Source organism: Oncorhynchus nerka, linkage group LG10 (genome assembly GCF_034236695.1).
Source record: "Oncorhynchus nerka isolate Pitt River linkage group LG10, Oner_Uvic_2.0, whole genome shotgun sequence".
NCBI lineage: Eukaryota > Metazoa > Chordata > Actinopteri > Salmoniformes > Salmonidae > Oncorhynchus > Oncorhynchus nerka.
Window position 1 is genome coordinate 40,700,187 of NC_088405.1, and position 23,834 is coordinate 40,724,020.

The 23,834-nt window shown below is 46.9% G+C and overlaps 2 non-coding genes and 2 pseudogenes across 2 annotated transcripts; all 4 read right to left on the bottom strand.

Moving 5' to 3' along the window:
• Positions 1-2,670: 2,670 nt before the first annotated feature.
• LOC115124569 (U5 spliceosomal RNA) lies at positions 2,671-2,787 on the bottom strand. The gene has a single exon (XR_003862812.1). It is a non-coding gene; the product is annotated as a U5 spliceosomal RNA (small nuclear RNA).
• A 400-nt stretch (positions 2,788-3,187) lies between these two features.
• On the bottom strand, positions 3,188-3,368 carry LOC115124566 (U2 spliceosomal RNA; annotated as a pseudogene).
• A 2,391-nt stretch (positions 3,369-5,759) lies between these two features.
• Positions 5,760-5,876, bottom strand: LOC135573853 (U5 spliceosomal RNA). Its single transcript, XR_010464980.1, has one exon. It is a non-coding gene; the product is annotated as a U5 spliceosomal RNA (small nuclear RNA).
• A 409-nt stretch (positions 5,877-6,285) lies between these two features.
• LOC115124562 (U2 spliceosomal RNA) lies at positions 6,286-6,459 on the bottom strand (annotated as a pseudogene).
• Positions 6,460-23,834: the final 17,375 nt, after the last annotated feature.

Consider the following 23,834-nt stretch of genomic DNA (forward strand, 5'->3'; position numbering starts at 1 on the left):
AGGACCGACCATTGCCGGAGTAGTGTGCAGACCACCATCAACCAGACCATGGCAAGCCATTAGCCCGGTGATGGCACCTGCACTACTATCACCACCTACCCCTAAATCTATATTAAAATCCCCTCCTATCACCAAGTGCCTGTTTGTAACACACAGGGGCGCCAGACAGTCCACCATCTCCCTCCTGTCTGCCGCCACCTGTGGTCCATACACCCCAATTAACCTATATCTAACTTCTCTATACTTCACATCTATCCCCAATACTCTACCCTGCATTACAACAAAAGTGCTCTCTACCTTAATCTCTCTATTCCCACACAAAATCCCTACTCCTGTTGAGTGCACCCCTCCTATGCTCCAAAAAGATTCCCCCTTATCCCACTCCCTCCTAAATCTACGCACATCCCCACCATCCCTCAGGTGAACCTCCTGTAAAAAACAAAAATCAAACCCCACACCCTCTAAGAAATTAAACACCACCCTCCTTTTAAATACCTCCCTCAACCCCCTTACATTTAAACTAAATAATTTGACAGACATATTCATTTAACATTTAAAAAAACAAAAACCTCAACAAATAAACCCAAAAACAAAACAAAAACAGGAGACTCACCCGATGCTCCCCTGGTCCATCTCCATCCGGCAGGGACGTCCCTCTCCTCCTGACGTCCCCCGTCCTCCTCCATTCCTCCAACCCAGGATGCAGGATCGGTGTTGGGTTAGGTGCCCTGCACCCCGGGCTCCCCACCAGCTTCCTCCCTGTAATCCTCCATGGCTGGCTAGGGGCCCCATCTCCTCAAAGAGGATTTGGGATCCCCCAGCCAAACAGCCCGGATCCTCTCCCTGTAATCCACCCTCCCCCCGTGCTGAGGATCGCCGTAAACAGAGCTGACAGGGAACTCCTCCTTATCCCCATCACTCTTTTGCCCCCCTCCCCCCCTTCCCCCCCCCCCCTGTCCCTGCCTCGTCCTTCCCCCTCTTCCCTTCTTCATCTTTTATGTTTTTTATAATAATAGGTGGAAAAGGTTCAAGGGGCTCCGGGAGACCATCACCTCCCATCCCCTCCTCCCCATCTCCCTCATCTCCTCCCCTCCCATGTCAGACCGCAGTCACCCCCCCCCTCCCGCACCCCCTCCCCTCCACCCCCTCCCCCCAGGTCCTGCCACAGGCACCCCCTCCCCCCACAGGCCCTGCCACAGGCACCCCCAACCCCCCCCAGGTCCTGCCCAGGCACCCCCTCCCCTCCCACCTCCACCCCTCCCTCCGTCCCCGTCCTGTCCCCCATCTTCCCTCTTCCACTCCCTTCTCCGTTCATTCTTTGTCCTTCCTTCTTCTTCTCCTCTTCATTTCCCTTCTTTTCTTCTTCCCGCCTCTTTCCTCTTGCCTCTTGCTTCTTCCCTTCCTCTTCCTGCTTCTTCTTTTCCCCTGTGCCATCTGTATAATCCGCACGCGTCCTTTCTTTCCTCCCCCCATCCCCCGCTCCCCCCCCAGCTGCAGACGCGTATGACCTGTGACGAGCCGGGCAATCACGCCACAGGTGTGCTCTCGAGCCACACCCGTGGCAAGCCTTGGGCTCGTCACAATCCCTGGCCTCGTGCTCTCCCGACCCACAGAATCGACACTTCATGGTGTTGCACGAGGCCAGGGTATGGCCGTAGGCCATACAACGCCTGCAGAACGGGGGCTGACGTGCGTAGTAAAGCGTTCCCCTGTCAGCCCCCAGGGAGAACATCGCCGGAGGATGGAGGTAGCCATCCTCACTCTTCTGGGACTCCCTGAGTAACGCCTGGAAACCTCTTTTCCCGTTCCAAAAACCCAGGGAGTCCCTGAGGTACCTCGCTGAGGAGACATTGTCCATATATCCCCCCAGAAAGGCCCTCACATCTTCATCCTTCACGTGCAGATTATACATGGTTACGGTGACCACCCTGAACTTGTTCTTGGCCAGGCTGGTCACCGCATAATGGCACAGGGGTCTTTCTTTCCCAACTTCTTTCACCTTCCTCATTACTTCAGCATGCTTCTCTTCTTTATGCAGTGTCACTTCATATGCTCCCTCCATGGGGTTCGCTTGAAGACACATCACATCCTTCACCTCAAGCTTCAGTGTTCCCATGAGAACAGCTCTTCCAAAGGTCTCTCTCCCGAAACTCTCCGTATCCTTATCCCTCCAAGCGAAACGCACAGTATTTGCCAAACCAATTCCTGGCATCCTCTTATTGGAAGGTATTTGTGCCATTTCCGTCCAGGACAATGACAAAAAATCTCCTTCAAACAAAAAAATACAAAAAAGACAAAATTATTTTCCAAAATTTTTAAAAACAAAAAAAACACACTTACCGCTCTCCTGGTTCGACCTTTTGACTCAGCGGGCTTTGGGGCACCTGGGTACCAAGCTTGATCTGAGCCAAAAGGCCGAGAAGCGATAACCCACAAATGGAACCCTGCAACCGCCGGGCCCCCGGGGGCCTCGACAGAACTTAGCGGGTTGGCAAAAGCCGGCTCCTCCCTACCTACCCACCCATACCTACCTACCTTTTTCCCCAGCGACAGACAGACAGACAGACAGACGTTTTGTGGAAATAGGTGTTTTTTGGAAAAAGTCGCTAATGTGTCTTTACCTCACTATCCTGGCCCACTTCTGTCAATTTCTCTTGAAACAAGATAGCGGGCTCTGCAAGAAGCAAAGCACCTCCAAAAATATGTTGAACTCGTAAGTATTCCTCTCCACGGAAGTCTTTAGTAAAAGGCGAAAGGCTTGTGCGTAATGAAGAGAAACCAGAGTCGTATGCAAGTCAGAGGTCGGGGCCCGAGACGCACTCTGTGCACTCTAGGCCGGGTGCCCGCGGGTGCTCCCGCCCGGAACCCACTCTTCCAAGTTTTCGAGGGCTGTGGATAAAGAGAAGGTCAGAGACAGAGACACAGCGAGACAGAGAGAGAGAGAGAGAGAGAGAGAGAGAGAGACACAGACACACACACACACACACACACAATCCTGGCCCAATTTTTTTTTTTTTTTTTTTTTTTTTTTTTACGAAAATGGCGGGAAACGGGGACCCCATTGAAGAGCGCTTCGCCTTTCTTTCAGTTACAATGTTTCTTTCCTTCTCTTCTTATGCTAGCTAGCTAGCTAGCTGTTTACATTGCTTTGTGAATGAGTAAGTAGTTTTCCTTGACAACGGGAGAAAAGTGTTGCACCGTTCCCGGAGGTACTGCAATACCGGGTCGATGCGTGGAGCGGACGGAGCAAGCCCCATTTCCGACTCCCTGTTCGAAAAATCCATTTAATATGTAGTCCCCCGATGGGGGACGTATCAGATATTAAACTGATAAGAACAGATTTTTTATATTTATTTTTTATAAAATATCTTTATTTACCCACAAAAACCAAACAATATTAATCCAAAATTAATTCAACTTAAACTATACAATTACAACAAAACACAAAAAACATCCAAAACTAATAACCTATGACCAAATCCAAAAACACAATCAAAAATCTTCCGTAACTTAACTCTCCACTATCAATAACATACACATGGTCATTCCAAAAAAACTAAACTATCCATATCCAAAAACAAATTACCATTAACCTACAAATTCTCCAACCCCCTATGTAACACCAATATCTCACCCAGTGCTCACCTTCTCTATCCCATCTAACTGTGACCCTACTTTATCCCCATCTCCCACCATCCCACTTCCTCTGAACACAGCAACACCACCCGACATCTGCCCCCCACTCAAGTCCATCCCCCCCTCCTCCGGACTCCGAACCGGGGACATTGTATCCCCAAATAAAAAGTCCGACTCCCCCTCCATAATCCAGTTTCTCGCCATCTCTGGGAGATCAAGCTCGCCTAGGGGTTTAAAAGAAGATGGAGTCGGAGCCCACGAGGGCCCCGCCACCTCCCCATCCCCCGTTCTCCCCCCCCCTTCTTTCCAATCCTCCTCCTCACCACCTTCTTTACCCTTTTGCTCGGTGGATCCGGAAAGCAAATAACGGGGCCCGTCACCCTCTTCACTCTTTCCTTCTCCTTTTCCTTTTCCTTTTCCTTCTCTACCATCTCCCCACCATCGCTCTCAAATCCTCCACCCTTGCCCTCACCACATCACTATCCTTCAGATTCTTCATGTGCCTTCGCCCTTCCCTTCTCACCATCCCTCCCTCTCCTCTACCAGTGTTCTCCTTCGTTCTCTCCTTCTACTTCCCCACCTCTCCTCCATTCCGGCCGCCTCTCCTTCTGGTTCCATCTCCACAACCTTCTCAGTCTCCTTCCTCTCCCCTGTTGTCTTCTCTGGACTCTCCACTCTCACCGTCTCCTCACTCTCCTCCATCCTCGATCGCAGTCTTCTTCTTCTTCTTTTTCTTTTCCTTTTCACCTTCAACCTCCTTCCCAACCTCTATTCCGGCTCCTCCTCCTTCCGTCCCGGCTGCCTCTTCTTCCATCCCGTCCTCTTTCTCTGTCCCAGCTCTCTTCTCCTCTTTTTCTCCTCCTCCCTCCGACTCCTTCTCCTTCTGTTCAGCCCTTCCGCCACTTTCTTTCGGCTCTTCTCTTCCTCCATCCTCCGCTCTCCCCCCAGCTGCAGACGAGTATGACCTCCGCCGAGCCGGGCAATCCCGCCACAGGTGTGCTTCCGAGCCACACCCGTGGCATTTCTTCGGCTCGGTGCAGTCCCTCGCCTCGTGCTCAGTCGATCCACAGTATCTGCACCTCCTCGTGCTGCACGAGGCGAGTGTGTGGCCGTAGGCCATACATCGCCTGCAGAACGGAGGCTGACGGGCATAGTGTAACGTCCCCCTGTCAGCCCCCAGGGAGAACAACGCTGGAGGATGGAGGTAGCCATCTATCCCCTTCGGGTCCTCTCTGAGGAGGACCTGAAAACATCTCCTCCCATTCCAAAAACCCATGGAATCTTTCTGGTATCTTGCTGAGGAGATGCTATCTAGGTACCTCCCCAGAAAGGCCCTCACCTCGCCGTCCGTTACATGTGGGTTGTACATTATAACCGTCACAACCCTTAGATTACTCCTCGCCAGGCCTGTGACGATGTAGTGGCACATCGGACTTTCAGTCTCCAAATCTCTCGCCTTCCGCATCATCTCTTCATACTTCTTTTCTGTTTTTTTCACATTTAGGTGCCCTTTCCAAAGAATTATCCTGAAGGCACAAACTTCTTTCACTTCAGCTTCAGCTGTCCCAACAGGAGTTCCTTCCGAAAATGCCCCCTGAACGGTTCCTAAGTCCTTTTCCTTCCATGCAAAACTTATGGTATTCGCAAGTCCAATGCCCAAGGAACCGACTTTTTCTCAGCATATTCTGCATCTCCACCATATAAATGACACCTTGATTAGCTTTCTTCTGGAAAAACTTTTCACTAGACCCAGAAAACCCTCCCCAAAAACCCCTTCCGCCCTCCTAGTCCCTTCGATGGGGGACCTTTTGGCTCAGCGGGCTTTAAGGCAGCACAGTACCAAGCTTGAATCTGAGCCAAAAGGCCGAGAAGCGATAACCCACAAATGGAACCCTGCAACCGCCGGGCCCCCGGGGGCCTCGACAGAACTTAGCGGGTTGGCAAAAGCCGGCTCCTCCCTACCTACCCACCCATACCTACCTACCTTTTTCCCCAGCGACAGACAGACAGACAGACAGACAGACGTTTTGTGGAAATAGGTGTTTTTTGGAAAAAGTCGCTAATGTGTCTTTACCTCACTATCCTGGCCCACTTCTGTCAATTTCTCTTGAAACAAGATAGCGGGCTCTGCAAGAAGCAAAGCACCTCCAAAAATATGTTGAACTCGTAAGTATTCCTCTCCACGGAAGTCTTTAGTAAAAGGCGAAAGGCTTGTGCGTAATGAAGAGAAACCAGAGTCGTATGCAAGTCAGAGGTCGGGGCCCGAGACGCACTCTGTGCACTCTAGGCCGGGTGCCCGGGGTGCTCCCGCCCGGAACCCACTCTTCCAAGTTTTCGAGGGCTGTGGATAAAGAGAAAGAGACAGGACACAGAGACAGAGACACAGAGAGAGAGACAGAGAGAGAGAGAGAGAGAGAGAGAGAGAGAGACAGACACACACACACACACACACACACACAATCCTGGCCCAATTTTTTTTTTTTTTTTTTTTTTTTACGAAAATGGCGGGAAACGGGGACCCCATTGAAGAGCGCTTCGCCTTTCTTTCAGTTACAATGTTTCTTTCCTTCTCTTCTTATGCTAGCTAGCTAGCTAGCTGTTTACATTGCTTTGTGAATGAGTAAGTAGTTTTCCTTGACAACGGGAGAAAAGTGTTGCACCGTTCCCGGAGGTACTGCAATACCGGGTCGATGCGTGGAGCGGACGGAGCAAGCCCCATTTCCGACTCCCTGTTCGAAAAATCCATTTAATATGTAGTCCCCCGATGGGGGACGTATCAGATATTAAACTGATAAGAACAGATTTTTTTTTACAAAAAATAATTTATTTACCATCAATACCATTCATTCATTTACAAAATCATAATCCTAATTCTCATTCATTCTTAACTCACTCTATTTACAACACCCAAAAAACAAACACCAAACAAAAACAAACCTCAGGGGAGCATCGTCCCTCCCCGTATACCTAACCAATACCTAACCCTTCCCTATCTTCCCTTCCCTAATCTATCCCCTTATAAATCTCCCTCTAACACTCCCAGCCCTAAACCCCCCTTCCACCTCTCCCGTGCCGCATGCTGCCCCCACTTTCTCTCCTCCCTCTTCATCCTCCCCCTCACATCACCTTCCACCCTCCTCACTATCCCTTCCACCCCCCAATCTTTCCCTGTCTTTACCAATTCCTGCCTGGCTTCCCACAGCCCCCGTTTAAAGAGGCTCATGAGAAGCCAGAGCAGAAACCTGTCCCTATTGGTTCCCCTCGCTCTCCCTACTCCTCTCTCTAACCTAGCCCACGTCACGACAAAGTCGCTCCTAACCAAACCTATCAGCACCCGTGCCCTAGCCCAGACTAGTCCGGCAAAGGCACAGTCCCAGAAGGCATGGCGCACAGTCTCCTCCCTGCCACAAGCAGATCTTGGACAGGTGGGGGATCGCGACAAACTATGCCGGTACATAATAGCACGTACCGGCAAGCACTTATGGAGGCCCAACCAATTCAGGTCTTTGAGCCTGTTGTCCAGGCCCCGGGCCTGCACTCCCTCCCAGACCACTGACGAGATGCCCGCTACAGGCGCAGGACTCCCTGCCTGCCTGACCTCTTCGTACAGGTGCCTGTGATCTAAACCTACTCGGGCAACTTCAACCTCGGGTGCGCACGCAGCCACTTGGCCGCATGGCCAAAGTGCCACGGCAGCTGTTCCGCCCGAGGACCCGCGTTAGACCACACCATTACGCTTCTCGCCTGATACGAGAAGAACACCCGCAGGAGGTAACCGGACGGGTGTATAACCGGACGAGCAAGCTCCGTCAACAGGAAAGAAACAAAAATGGCGTCTAGCTTGAGGGGGAGATGTGGTACCCCCCTACCTCCCTCCCGATGGGACAGAGCATGCGCGCCCTGGCGACCCACTCGTACCTGCCACCCCACATGAACTGAAACACGAGCCTCACTAGAGACCTTTCTCAGACAAGCCGGCAATGGGTAGATGTACGCCAAGTACAAAAGAGATGGCAATACATCCACCTTTAGGACCAGGACCTTACCTATAAAAGACAAAGACCTAGCCTTCCACATTGCTAGCTTCCTCTGTACCACTGCAATACCCATGTTCCAGTTCAGCGTCGCTGAGCCGGAGGTCTCAAAATGGACCCCGAGAATCCTCAGGGCCCCTTCACAGAGAGATAACCCCCCCGGGCACATCCGTCCTACCGCGCCATCTTCCGAAAAACTTAACGGAAGACTTTGCGTGATTCAGAACCGCCCCCGACGCTCGGGTGAAATCCCCAATGATGGCAAGGGACCTTGTCAAGCACGAGTCCTTGCATAGCAGCAAGGAAGTGTCGTCGGCGTACTGCGTCATCTTAACACGCAGCCCGCCGCTTCCAGGGATCAACAAACCCTCCACCCCTGTGTCTGCCCTAATGGCAGCCCCCAGAGGCTCCATGTACAGAACGAAGAGGAGAGCCGAGAGTGGGCATCCCTGCCTGACCCCAGACGAGAGGTCAAAAACATCACCTAAGTGACTGTTTACACTTACTCGGCACCCCGCTCCGACATATAAAGTACGGATCCATCCTATGTACTTCTCCCCAAAACCTAACCTACCTAATACCCTGAATAGAAAGGATCTATTCACGCGATCAAAAGCTTTCGCCTGATCTAGCGCCGCTACCATTAAAGGCAGCCCTCTATCTTCAACCCAGGCGATGGAGTCCCTGATCAACTGTAGGTTCCATCGAATAGAGCGACCCTCAACCCCACACGTCTGATCCTCATGAACGACGTAGGGAAGGGCTGTGCGCAACCGATCCGCTAAGACCTTTGCAAGTAGCTTGTAATCTACGCACAGCATGGTCAACGGCCGCCAGTTGCTAAGGTCAGTTACTTCCCCCTTCTTATAAAGAAGTGACAGCACACCGACAGCCATTGATCCCCCCGGGACCCCTGTCTCAAGGATGGCCTTCAAGACTTCGAGGACCACCGGTCCAAGTATACCCCAAAACTTGAGGTAAAACTCAGCCGGCAGCCCATCCATCCCAGGCACCTTCCCTTTACCCATCCTCCTAAGAGCGCTCTCAACCTCTTCTAGTGAGATCTGGGCCTCCATCACGTCTCTAATGTCCTCCGGCAAACGCCGGGACAAGTGTTCTAGAAACACGTTTCCCTGCTCTACATCTATCTCCCTTTCCTTAAATAAACCTCGGAAATGATCAGTTGTCACCCTGACCATCTCCTCTGGTTTACTTACTACACTACCATCCTCTTTTCTAACGCCAAGCATTACCTTTCTACTCTGCCTTGCCCTAACCGACTTAAAGAACATAGCGGAACAAGTCTCATTATGTTCTAGAAAGCCACTATGCGCACGCTCCAGGAAAGCTCGAGCTTTCTGCTCCTGCAGCTCCCTGAGCTGCGCCTTTAGGGCTGCTGATCTCTCCCAGTCAATTGACCCGCCGAGGTTGCCTGCCTCGTACTCAAGTTCAATTAGCCTTTGGAGGTGATCAACCTCCCTCCTTTCCTCCCTCTTTTTCCTTTTACAATACCCTATTATAAAAGCCCTAATCCTCACCTTCACTAAATCCCACCACTCTAACACCCCCTCGCACATAGACCGAAGGCCTTCAAGCCTTCGAAAGAAACAAAAAAATGCGTCGACGAAAGCCTGCTCCTCCAGTACAACCCGGTCTAACTTCCAGTACCCCCTACCGAAGAGGCAGACTGGCGACCCCACCTGCAGGAACACCCCGTCGTGATCCGAGAAGAAAACAGGCACCAGTCGCCCAGACAACTGACCCAAAGACCTGGATAGAAAAACGTAGTCGAGCCTCCGCGCAACCCCCCTGGAGTTGCGCCATGTAGGACCGACCATTGCCGGAGTAGTGTGCAGACCACCATCAACCAGACCATGGCAAGCCATTAGCCCGGTGATGGCACCTGCACTACTATCACCACCTACCCCTAAATCTATATTAAAATCCCCTCCTATCACCAAGTGCCTGTTTGTAACACACAGGGGCGCCAGACAGTCCACCATCTCCCTCCTGTCTGCCGCCACCTGTGGTCCATACACCCCAATTAACCTATATCTAGCTTCTCTATACTTAACGTCTATCCCCAATACTCTACCCTGCATTATAACAAAAGTGTTCTCAACCTTGACCTCTCTATGCCCACACAAAATCCCTACTCCTGTTGAGTGCACCCCTCCTATGCCCCAAAAAGACTCCCCCTTATCCCACTCCCTTCTAAATCTACTTACATCCCCACCATCCCTCAGGTGAACCTCCTGTAAAAAACAAAAATCAAACCCCACACCCTCTAAAAAACTAAACACCGCCCTCCTTTTAACACAATCCCTCAACCCCCTTACATTTAAACTAAATAATTTGACAGACATATTCATTTAACATTTAACAACAAAAACCTCAACAAATAAACCCAAACAAAACAAAAACAGGAGACTCACCCAATGCTCCCCTGGTCAATCTCCACCGGCGGGGACGTCCTCTCCTCTCCTGACGTCCCCCCGTCCTCCTCCATTCCTCCAGCCCAGGATGCAGGATCGGTGTTAGGGTTAGGTGTACCCTGCACCCCGGGCTCCCCACCAGCTTCCTCCCTGTAATCCTCCATAAGGAGGCTAGGGGCCTCCATCTCCTCTAAGAGGATTTGGGGGCCCCCAGCCACACAGCCCCGATCCTCTCCCTGTAATCCACCCTCCCCCCCGTGCTGAGGAATCGCCGTAAACAGAGCTGACAGGGAACTCCTCCTATCCCCATTCTTTTGCCCCCCCCCCCCTTCTTCCCCCCCCCCTCTCTTCCTTCTTCCCCTCTTCTCCCTGTCTGTCACCCCTCTCCTCCGCCCCCTCTTCCCTGTCTTCATCTTATTATCCCCACTTTTTTATAATAATAGGTGGAAAAGGTTCAAGGGGCTCAAGTCCTGCCACAGGGAGACAGCACCTCCCATCTCCTGCCCGCCATCTCCCTCATCACAGGCACCCCCTCCACCAGCATGTCAGACACGCAGTCCCCCACTCCCGCCTCCCCTCCACCCCTCCCCAGGTCCTGCCGCAGGCACCCCCCCCTCCCACCTCCACCCCTCCCTCCGTCCCCGTCACTGTCCCCGTTCCTCTTCTTCCACTGTCCTTCTCGTTCCTTCATCTTCTTCTTCTCCTCTTCTTTTCCCTTCTTTTCTTCTTCCCGCCTCTTTCCTCTTGCCTCTTGCTTCTTCTCCTCCTCTTCCTGCTTCTTTTTTTCCCCTGTGCCATCCGTACAATCCGCACGCGTCCTTTCTTTCCTCCCCCATCCCCGCTCCCCCAGCTGCAGACGCGTATGACCTGTGACGAGCCGGGCAATCACGCCACAGGTGTGCTCTCGAGCCACACCCGTGGCAAGCCTTGGGCTCGTCACAATCCCTGGCCTCGTGCTCCCCCGACCCACAGAATCGACACTTCATGTTGTTGCACGAGGCCAGGGTATGACCATAGGCCATACAACGCCTGCAGAACGGGGGCTGACGTGCATAGTAAAGGGTTCCCCTGTCAGCCCCCAGGGAGAACATCGCCGGAGGATGGAGGTAGCCATCCTCACTCTTCTGGGACTCCCTGAGTAACGCCTGGAAACCTCTTTTCCCGTTCCAAAAACCCAGGGAGTCCCTGAGGTACCTCGCTGAGGAGACATTGTCCATATATCCCCCCAGAAAGGCCCTCACATCTTCATCCTTCACGTGCAGATTATACATGGTTACGGTGACCACCCTGAAGTTGTTCTTGGCCAGGCTGGTCATAACATCGTTCAGCAAGATCTGAATCTCAAGCCTGCAAGAAATCAGGTGGTTCAACATACTGAGATGACGAGAGGCTTCAGACCATGCCCATTGGACCATCTTTAGGATTCTTTCTCACTTAACACCAATCTTATTAGGAATGTAACTTTGTGCAGAAGATGTTACTATAGTGTTATTTAGAAGAAAAAAAGTGTACTTTGTCAGGCGCCAAAAGGATGATGGCATGTCTCCCTGCTCCAGTGAGCTCTGCTGGCAGGTCTTGCTCACTGTTGGAGGAACGGGAGCCAAATTAGAGGAAAAATATCTATGGTTGTTCAGCAATGAAACATTCATGGCACAATGGGGATTGTCCTTCCCTGTGAAAAGAATAACAGCTGGGGTTTACTTTCTCACTATTAGATGATGTAATACAATCTTTAAACCCATCAGAAGTGTAGTGCTTACCTCCATGAAAATATTGGTCCATGTTATTTATGGCTGCATTGTCCCAATGTTGACCACTAGTTCCAACTTGTGATGAGAAGGTCTTGATGAAACGATCAAGTCGAACGAACATTTTGTTAGAAATTTCAGAGATAGCATTAACAATTGTACATGAGACAGTGCTTCCAGATATTGAGGTATCTTCCTTCTGAGGTATGTAAAAAAAAAAAAATCTGGTGTGTGAGTACTCACATGAAAGGTATCCATGATTCTAGATTAGGCCAATCATGTATGTGATTACCATCCTATGGGTCAGCAATGGAATGATTGCTACACAGCTTTCAGGAGACTTTATGTCTTGGGCCTGGATAAATCATTGAAATACAAGTAATATTGTGAATTTCTGATAAATAATTGCCATTGTAATTTGGAATATTCCATCAGTTATTTGTTTTGACAGTCACTGGCGGCGCTGGGCAGACGGGTAGCTCAGACGGCGCTGGGCAGGCGGGACGCACTGTAGGCCTGATGCGTGGTGCTGGCACTGGTGGTACTGGGCCGAGGACACGCACAGGAAGCCTGGTGCGGGGAGCTGCCACCGGAGGGCTGGTGTGTGGAGGTGGCACTGGATGGACCGGACCGTGAAGGCGTACTGGAGATCTTGATAGCAGGGCTGGCACTAACCGCCCTGGATGGATCTTCACCCTAGCCCGGCAGATGTGGGAAGCTGGGATGTAGCGCACCGGGCTAAGCACGCGTACTGGGGACACCGTGCAAACCACTGCATAACACGGTGCCTGACCAGCACCACGCTCGCCACGGTTAGCACTGCTAAGAGCACTGTAGTGCTGAGATGGCACAGGACGTGCAAGGCTAGGGAGATGCACAGGAGGCCTGGTGCGTGAGGCTGGCACAGTCTTCACCAGACAACTAGCACGCACCTCAGGACGAGTATGGAGAGCTGACCCAGGTGTCATCAAATCCTCGACACGCTCCGTCGGGCGAATTCCGTGTCTCATGCACCAACACAGCAACTCCCTCATATCTCTCTCCTCCAATCTCCCCATTAACTCCTTCACCATCTCTGCTTCGCTCACCTCCAACACTGGCTCTGGTTTCCTCCTTGGCTCCTTACGATAAACAGGGGGAGTTGGCTCAGGTTTGACTCCTGACTGCCACACTCTCCCTGTGCCCTCCCCCAAGACATTTTTGGGGCTGACTCTCGGGCTTCCCTCTGCGTCGCCAACCCCCTCTGCGTCGTGAAACACGTTTTTTTTAAGGAAGAGAAGGAAGGTTGCAGACGTTCGCAATCATGCAAGAACGTAAGCTATTAACTAAACTGTTAACCAATATTTTAGCTAAAATTGTATTTGTTGTATTGGCAAGCAATGCATGTTCCCGTTGTCTTTATTTGTAATTAATGTTAGCTCACCTGTCTTTCGGTGGAATCCAACATGCATTGACAACATCCGAAACCTGCATTGTGTCAGATATACTGCATCATGAGATTGAAATGGGTAGGCATATCCAAACAATTCATTAATGTGCAATTGTTTCTTTGCATGTTTTTACCTTATACTTATTTACTGCTTGCTAATGATTAGCATGCTAGCTAGTGGTTAGCGTGCTAGTTTAGCATAAATGGTTATCATGTCTTTGATATGTCTTTGATTCAGAATACATGATTGTGGTTAACCCAATGTTACATTAATTGGAAAATAATATTGCTAGTGTAACTTTAATTGGCTTACAAGCTAGCTAGAAAAGCCCGTTCCTTTTCATCTGTTTTGTCAAGTCATAAGCATGCATGTGTGCTGAAATATTGAAATACATCCCCTCATTAAGTTATTTTATTTAAGTTTTAGCAGTTTTTTTTAATCGCCCTTTCTTACCCAAAGAGAAATAAGTTGCTAGTTATTTTGGCTTTGCATGTAAAAGAGTGAAACACCACAACAGGAATAAGGATTGTGGAAAGTGTCAAATTTGGTAGGACTGTGCCAATTAACATGCCTTGCTTTAGCCATATCACTCCTACTGTTTCTCGTTTAGTCCATCCATAAAAGCAGATCAGCTTTGGTTGCATCCAGGAACTTGCATAATGTGCTTATGTTATGTATATACTTGCTTTTTTACCTTGAAAGCCGCCTTAAAAAAGGAAATTGTAATAGATGTTTGTAGGACCTCTATCAGTCAATGATAACAGTCATTGGTGTTCCGCAGCCCATCCCCATTGTTGTATGCCGAGCAATCTTGTCATTCTTTTAAGTCTCAACCATTCTTTTGGTAACTTGTCTTCCTTTACAATGGCACTGCAGAGGCTAAGAAGACGCATGGAAACTCTAAAAGATGCATCATTTGAAAAGGAAATTATAAATCCCGAAGCTCAGGTTTGTCAGTTGTTTAGAATGAGGATACTGGGGATAGTTGAATCATATTCAATTGCCTAATTTGCACGACTAATTTCATTTTATTGTATCCTTAGATGTCAGACACCGAGGCTGCCAGTACCTCTGGGTCGATAGTCAATGTGTTGGATGATGCACCGCCGTTGATCAGAACAGACAGTGTATACGTAAGTTAGTGTCATTCAACACCAGCACACTGTAAGTTCTTGTAAGTTCTTATGAATCAGCTTTGTAAATCAAAGACATGCAAGTCTGATCTTTCATCCCATATTCATTGTATTATAACAAAATGTAAAGTAGAGGAGCACAGAGCCATAACTAATCAAAATGTGCCAGTGTCCAAATACTTTGTTATCTGTCTTAGTTATCCAAGATACTTTTTTCTGCAATACAGTTGACCAAAGCTATGTTTGGATACAAGACTGATGACTCAATAACCAGTATTGACAACAGTGTAGATGGTTATGTCCCAGGATCATCAGAGGAAGGCAATTTCTATGAAGAAAATCTGACAGGTATGACATGGACCTATTCTTAATTACAATGTCCTGTTTGAAAATGACATGTTTTCCAGGAGAGATGTCAGTGATTTGGGCCAAACAGCCAATGAGGGGACAGAGGAGAGGCTCACACGGTAAGCATGTTTCCTGCTGCCTTCAGTCAGTGCATTTTCACTCTGTAGTGTCAACTTATGACTGTGCTGGTCCAGATCAATTCTGTCTTCATCAGTTAGTGTATTTCCAACCATGCCAGCACAGAACGGTTCAGTTTGGATTGTACAGAAGCTAAGTCGTTAGATCTGGAACTAGTGTGTCAGGATAGATGATAACACCGAAGGATTACCACGCTTTACATTGTTTTACCTGGGGAGGGAACTAGTTTTTTAATTTTTTTAATTTAACCTTTATTTTACTAGGCAAGTCAGTTAAGAACAAATTCTTATTTTCAATGACGGCCTAGGAACAGTGGGTTAACTGCCTGTTCAGGGGCAGAACGACAGATTTGTACTTTGTCAGCTCGGGGATTCAAACTTGCAACCTTTCGGTTACTAGTCCAACGCTCTAACCACTAGGCTACTCTGCCGCCCCTATTGTCGACCGATACCTTTTTGTTCCTTTGGCACCTTTGGAAAGAGATGACATTATGAATGACTACATTAAATAAAGGTTGACTACAATACAGTACTTGAACATCTCTCTGTATTAACTCTACAATGTTACAGCTGTATCTGCAGAGAGTGTGTTGAGGTTAAACTAACAATCCCAACTAAATAACTACATAGATAAGGATGTGAGAGAAGAATGTGCAATGCTGACATCAAGTGTGTCAGGATAGATGATAACACAGAAGGATTACCACGCTTTACATTGTTTTACCTGGGGAGGGATCTAGTGTGTCAGGATAGATGATAACACAGAAGGATTACCACACTTTACATTGTTTTACCTAGGGGAGGGAACTTAATTGAATAAGTATTGCTTTTATTAGAAGGTTTACATTGCAAACAATTTGATGGGCTTAGATTCCATACAGATTGAGTCTGACTTGATGTCAGCATTGCACATTCTTCTCTCACATCCTTATCTATGTAGTTATTTAGTTGGGATTGTTAGTTTAACCTCAACACACTCTCTGCAGAGCGTCTGCTAAATGACATAAATGTAAATGTTAAATGTTAATACAGAGAGATGTTCAAGTACTGTATTGTAGTCAACCTTTATTTAATGTAGTCATTCATAATGTCATCTCTTTCCAAAGGTGCCAAAGGAACAAAAAGGTATCGGTCGACAATAGAGGTGGATGCAGTTGAAGATTCCTTAAAGAATTTTATCTGAATGGGAAAAACACATGGAAAACAAGACTGTGAGAAATGCATTGCTGCTTCTCCCCAAGCGCTAGTAAACAGGGACTGGAGAGCAGTAAAGTTCTATGTACACAACAGAATAGTTGCAGATCAGAGAAAATATGTGTATGAGATGCTTCTGGCTATTTTGGTGTACCTCTGACAATTTAATGGGACTTACTTGACTTAAGCTCATAGGCAGTTGACAAATGTCCTCCATCTCACTCTGTTCGGGGAAGTTTTTCCAGGTGGGTTGTTCACTTTTGGAGTGACTAAGGTCTCAAGAATATAAAGCCTGCTGACCTTGAATGATACAGAAAAAGAAATTTTTTCTGAACTATTAATCTGTTACTTGGATATATTGAATCCATTATTGAAATGGTTGTTACAGTTTAAATACTTTACAGAAGAACTACACTACAGCCGTTGAGTGGAGGCATTCTCTCGATGGCTGAGTGGCTGCTGCCAACATACAGACTCAATCTCTAGCCACTTTAATAATTAATAATTCAATGTAATAAATGTATCACTAATCACTTAAACAATGCCACTTTACATAATGTTTACATACCCTATATTACTCATCTCATATGTATATACTGCACTCTATACCATCTACTGCATCTTGCCTATGCCGTTCGGCCATCACTCATCCATATATTTATATGTACATATTCTTAATAATTCCTTTACACTTGTGTGTATAAGGTAGTTGTTGTGAAATCGTTACATTACTTGTTAGATATTACTGCACGGTCGGAACTAGAAGCACAAGCAATTCGCTATGTGTATGTGACAATAACATTTGATTTGATTTGCAATGTGCGGTCTCAAGTAGTTGGTAAAATTACAAGTGAACTTGTTTCAAGAAGTCAGCAACTTTAGGTGATTTCCTCATAACAGATTTTTTTTCTAATTCATGAGCGTAATTTCTGTGCTTCTATGATGTCTGGAAAGCATGGTCCTCAAAAGGTATGTATTTATGAAGAGTCCTAAATTTGTTAGAAATACATGACTGTGTGTGCATATTTGGTGTATTCGAGTGGTCCATGCATGCATGTGTGTGTGTGTGTGTGTGTACAGTATTGATCTGAGCTGTGATGCAGGCCGAGGGGACATTGACCCTGGCTGTGAAAGACAGACCACACAAACCTTTAGTTTTCATGACATAGCCAGTAGAATTCCGCTGGATCTGTTCAATAGGCAGTTACAGTATGTTTATGTCAGATGGCATATCATGGTTATAAAGGTTATATGCATATTAATTGTGCAATATATAGTACACGAGGTCACAAGTCAGTATACCATTGAGATAGTGTTACCAATTCTTTCATCCCCATTATTAGTGAATTTCCCTCAGCTACTCTTAAAGTCAAAGGGTAAACCAGTTCTCTTATTTATAGCTTACGAATGCATCATATTCATTTCCATATGTACTGCATAGACTGTATTGTTTGCCTGACACGCTGTGTGTGCATGTTTGTGTGTGTGTTGGGGGGGATTCAGGATTGTTGTCTTGCAGTAAGCTACACTTAACAGCAGCTTTGAACGACTAGGGAATCGAAATATTTCAAAAATGTTCCATTTTGTCTCCTAAAATGTCATCAGGCCACATCAATTGGCCACATTTGCAGCCAAGGCCTTTGGTGTCCTGCTGCTATACTTTTGGGGCTGTTTTTCTCTCAATGTTTTCACTCAATCATGCTTGAAACTGAACTGTTGAATGGGTATCAGCTGTAGTAGCCCTGTGTTACCTAGGACTTTTTAATAAATGTGCTTTTCCTCTCGTGGGTCCATATCGGTCTATGCGTGGGTCCCATACCAGGGTTGGGGTCAATTTGAATTAGGTAATTCAGGAAGTGATTAGAATTGACATTCAAAAAGCTTCTCTGTTTAATTTTGTTGACAAGTAGTTGAACATAGATGCATTTTTCAATTATTGAATTGGAATGTGTTAATTTAATTAGAATTCCTGAATTTACCCAACTCTGTCCCATGTACTTTTATTTTGGTATTAGCTTCTTATAGCATCAGCTGTTACTTCAAATATCTATTGTATGTTGTTTTGTCATGTCTATATGCTTGGACTGCAGTTGAAGTCTTTAACTACTATTTCGCTAAGGATGTTTTTAAGTGTAGGCCTATGAGATGTTGTCAGTTAATGTGCGAAGCAGAGCATTCACAAGCCTCTGTCACTATGGAGGGAAGCTAGCTGTGGCTAGCCTAGCAGCTAACATGAACCTGCTTGCTAGGCTTGGGCGGCATACTGGGGTATTTGGAAATAGTCACGGGATGGTTTTTCAATACCATTTAAACTATTTATTTGAAGTGTTTTAATTGATTTTAATATTTGTAGGTACTTTTTAAGTAAATATTTGCAGTCAGCTTGTGCAATACGTTAGGAGATAAAGATTGCGTTCTTCATTTCACCTGTCACGTTATTTTTCATTATGAAGCTTACCAGTGGTGTTTGTTTACAAACACAGAACGACAAGAGACAGGAGCCTTGTGAGTCACTCACTGTTGTGCAGCAGGTGATCTAGTTACAGTATGGAATTCACAACTAAATGTTTGCCAGCTAGATCTCTTATAACTATAAAGTTAACTGTCAAAATGTGCTAAATGCTCTGCAGTTGGGCATTTGGTTTGCTAATTTGGTAGCTAGTTTCTAGCTAAGTGGTTACATTCTTGCAAAATAAAGCTTCTCTTGGTAACAGCAGATAATCCCTTCCTGGATCAAGAGCCTTGCTGTCGAATATTTGTTTTGTGCATACAGAAAACAGAGTAGAAATTATGAGTTACTTGTATAACTTTGTGAGCTGGGCTGTCTGTCCTGCAAATAGTTTGTCAGAGACTGGATAAAATGTTTGCAATGCACTTGTTAGCATTTCGCTTGCATTCACTATGGAATTTTACATGTAATTGTTAACATGGCTAACTCTTGGATTACAGAGGCTCAGTGGGGTTGGAAAACAGCGCCCCTTGTGTTCAGTGCCTGTATTACCGAATATCCTGGGGTGTCACGAGGTCGGTATGACAATCTGGAGACTGCCCAAGCCTACTTGATTGCTAATGCTAATTGAACAAATCAGTCCTGCTCAATCGATCCTATTTATTTGTATGGAAATTTTCTTTTTTTTCTCTGCTGCTACTCTTGTTTTACAGAAACACGTTTGAGTGGGTTTTCTACAGTCTGGCGTATGTTGACACAATATGGAGAATGCATAGGCTGCAAACCAGCACGACTATCGCGCATCAACTATAGACGAGTTTCACTCACTACTGCAGTTTGGAGTTAGGTTGATGTTAGAGGCTACTGGAGGATGTTATGGGGCTTACTTGAACTCTTGAAGGGAACATGAACCTTTATACTCCTGCAAATTGTGACTAATATCCCCAATCAAATTCTACGAGATGGGTTTTTGAATGCAGTACTGTATTTTCATTGAAATGGCAGATATTTTCTGATTTCACACAAAAATGTATGTCATTATTTTACTATTTTGTTTCAAATGGTCCCTCTGGCATGCATATTTATGTATGATTTAATACATGTGTTTGAATCCCACTCCCTTGATATTTTGAAGTTCATTTTAGTCCTCCTTGCATGTTTTGTTCCATACCTTTGCCTTGGAGAAAACAACTATAGCCCTCCAAGTCTAATACGCTGTACACAACAGCAGCCTACAGTGTTAACTTATTGAGAATGTATATCATTGCATTTAACATTCAAACCTCTTTTGAACTCTTCAGATCTTAACCGGATCAAACTGGAATGTTAATATATTACCCTAAGTCAAACTGGTTTTGGTGTCTTAGACACAAAAGGTTGTTTTCTCCTCATAGTAAAAACACTGTTTCATGGTTCGGATTAAAAACACTGGGTATTTGTTTTGAAGAACTTTGTGTTTTTTTGGGTGGGGGGGGAGCAATACTTAGCTCTACTGCTGTCTGTGTAGAGGCCTAGTTAGAATTGTATTGCAATGACAGGTGAAGTGCTTGTTGAAATCATGCTGCCTTGCTGCTCATTCCTTAAAGTACTATTACCAACGAATACCTGTTTGTCTGAAGCCATAGCTGTTCTTAACCTGTTCAACTCTGACGCCCTCTGGTGACATTTTATAAACGATGCATAATATTGTATACTGCCCTCATAAAGTACATTTCGGTCCTTACAGAAACATGCTTAGGGAAAGAGGAATACCTAGTCAGTTGTACAACTGAATGCATTCAACTAAAATGTGTCTTACGCATTTAACCCAACCACTCTGAATCAGAGATGTGCGGGTTCTGCCTTAATCGACATTCACATCATCGGCGCCCAAGGAACAGTGGTTTACCTCCCTTGCTTAGGGGCAGAACGACAGTTAATAAAGTACTGTTAGAAAGCTAAGAACTGTGGGATTCTGATAAGCGTCAGAAACAATGTGACTATTACAGAGCCTGAGATACGGGGGAGGTCCCAATTGTCAGTTGTTGGGAAATAAGAGATTTGAAAGTCTAGGTTCGACATAAAATATGTAACCAATTACTCGCTGTAAACATGTGCACATTTCCATAGGAACATAGCCATTTTAAAAGCGTGGGGTTTGTGCAACGTTTTTCGTTTTACAGGATATACACGAGAAGAAAGCTGAAGTCTACCTATCCATTGATGTAAATATTCCCCTGTCTGATTCCCAGTTCGTCCACTAGTTAGCAGTAGGAGATCACATGAGTTCTCTTGGCCACTTGAAACCAGTTGCGTCTGGATCCTGTCATTTCCTAATGAGCTGCCCCCAGGTGGTGAGGGTAGGCAACAATTTGTAACTCGACCCTGGACTTCCTGACAGGCCGCCCCCAGGTGGTGAGGGTAGGCCATATGATATCCGCCATGCTGACCCTCAACACGGGGACCCCTCAGGGGTGCCTGCTTAGTCCCTTCCTGTACTCCATGTTTACCTGCGGCTCCAACACAATCATTAAGTTTGCCAATGACACGATTGTGGTAGGGCCTGATCACCAACGACGATGAGACAGCCTATAGGGAGGAAGTCATAGACTTCAAAGAGTGTTTACTATTTTTTCTGGAGGGCCACAATGTGTAGTAATCTTTGGCCAAACCAGGCACACTAGAGTCTATGGAGCGATATGATATTGAATCTGAAATTCCGTTTATGTTGGCACTAATATCACTCCATAACATTCTAGCTATATGTCTTGGTTAATGCCTGGTTGGAAAAAGACTGTAGCTCCTAAAGACATGATGGGCCACCACTTGGGTAGAAGCACTATATGGTCCTGTAGCCTACTTTGTCACATGTAAACAAGTTTAGGATGCCAAATGTTACCAAACATCCTACGCTTCCACTTGTCCCAGTCAAACTTATCTTGACCTTTATCAACCCTACTGCATATTCCCTTTAGCTTTCATTTCAATTTCATTTTATTGTACTTTGTTTGGGATGGCACAAGACACTTTTTTTAAAAAAGTGTATATTTTTGATCTAGTGTTAATTTTTTGTACTATGATTTTCTCATAACAATGGAATTTTACTTCTCTATTGCTCAATACTGTATGCTATGTGGAACCACTGACAGAATAGGGGAGTATCTGTGGCCACATGATAAAACATTTCACCGCCAGTGGGTAGGGGGGCAGCTATTTGTCCAGTTACTTCCACACCTCTGGCCAGGCCAACTACACAGGCAAGTGTGCGCTTTCCACATGATTTAGAGCTACCTCAACTCAGTGCATTCGAGCCAGTTTCACCTAATCCTTCGAAGGAGGATGTGTCTATGGATTTCCTTGCGGGCATTGTTAAGCAGATAGGTGAAAATATTGCCTCTTGTTTGGAATCAAAGGCTATGGGAGATAGGGTGGGACAGAAGGTTGATAATGTTGGTGTTACCAAGCTTGGGGCCAGCTCTAGTCTAAATGTAGTGGTGAAAAATTATGTCAGGGAACCAGTGTGTTTCAGGGGGTATGGTTCCGAGGAATGCACATAGCGGTGCATGAGTGGGAGGAGACCATGTTAGTGTACATGCAGAAGAAGGGCTATGGTGGGCAGGAGAGGTCAGATGAAGTTTTGAGTAAGCTGACAGGGAGGGCACGTGACGTGGTAAGAGTAAGCCAACGCAGTAACCCAGTTGACTTAAGCCAGGGCCCTAGACCGGTTTTTGACATTCTGAAGCATCACTTTACCGACACAATCAACTCTGACATGCCCCTAGCTGATGTTTATTCTACATTGCCAATGGAAGGGGAGACTCCATTTGATTACTGGATCACACTGAACAGGGCCATAGAGGTGGCAGAGGACTGTTTGAAGAGGCAGAACAAGGAGCTAAACAATCCATCAGGTGTTTTGACTGTCATGTTCATCAAGCACTGTCCGAACCCAGAGCTGTCATTGATATTCATGTGCAAACCATTGCATGAGTGGACGGCTGCGGAGGTCCATGGCAGGCTGGAGGAGTACCAGAGGAAGTGTAAGGCTCCACGTCCCTTGCGGCTGGCCCCACTGGTCACCACACTGACGCAGGAAGTAATTAGGCCAGTGTCGGCTGTTGTAAACCCCTTGCCCGGAACCCTTGCAGCAACCCACAAATGGCTCATCCGAGGCATTGGATCGTGTGATGGGCATGCTTGAACGGGTCTTGTAGCAGAGGCCACAGCAACCTGTAGGCGGCTATGATAATCGTTTCCAGAGGCCCAGGAGAAGGGAGAACCGGTCTTTGCAATGCAAAGTGTGTGGGGATGCGAATCACAGCACAATGGATCATTGTTATTCTAACCACCTCTGCTTCCTCTGTTATGCAGCTGGGAATGTCCTCTCACTTCATTGGTAACTCCCGTCGCTCCATCAAACAGCAACACGACACAGTGGCAGGAAAACTAGCTGGCCCGCACGGGGTGGAGGGAAGTGCTGGGCCTTGTGAGGTGCCCCAATCCGATAGTGTTGTAGATTTAGAGTCAATATATTCAAGTGTTTGTGATGAAGTCAAGTCAAACGAAAAAGTAATTATGCAAAATACACAGAGAGTGCTCCACAACAATGAACTCTTCTATACTAGTGTGTTACTGGGGGATGTTATAGAGGTTCGCGCTATGATTGACAGCGGTTCTATGCCATGCAACAGAGCTCAACAGTGGTGCCACGCCTTGAGAAAGCAGGGGTGCTCAAGAGTGGCTCCCTCAGTCCGACTGAAGTGGTGTTAGTTGGCTGCGTGGGGTTGAAGACCAAGTCTGTAGGTGTGGGTGAATTGAATGTCTGTGTATGGCAGCAGTGTCTCTGTCCCTGTTCTAGTAGTGGATGGCCAACGTGATGAGCTCATCCTAGGCAGCAACGTGATAAAACACCTCATCAGGGAGCTGAAGACGACCGGTGACTTCTGGGAGAAGATGTAATCATCTGAACACAATGGAGATGACAAACTGCTCCGTCTGCTGGCTAATGTAGATAGATGGAAAGGGACAGAAGTGCCGGAAAGAGTGGGCACGGTAAGGCTGAAGCGGGCGGTCACACTGGAGCCCATGCAGGAACATTTAGTCTGGGGCCGGTTCTTGTACGCCTCAAAATGTATCCGCGGGCAGTGCTGTCTTATTGAGCCTACGGGGGCACTCTCAAGACCGAAAAACATTCTAGTGGGGAGAACAGTAGTGACATTGTGGAGTGATGGCTGGGTCCCTGTCAAAGTTATCAATCCCTCACCAAAGCCAGTAACAGTGAGACGCAATGCCAAGATAGCGGCCGTTTTTC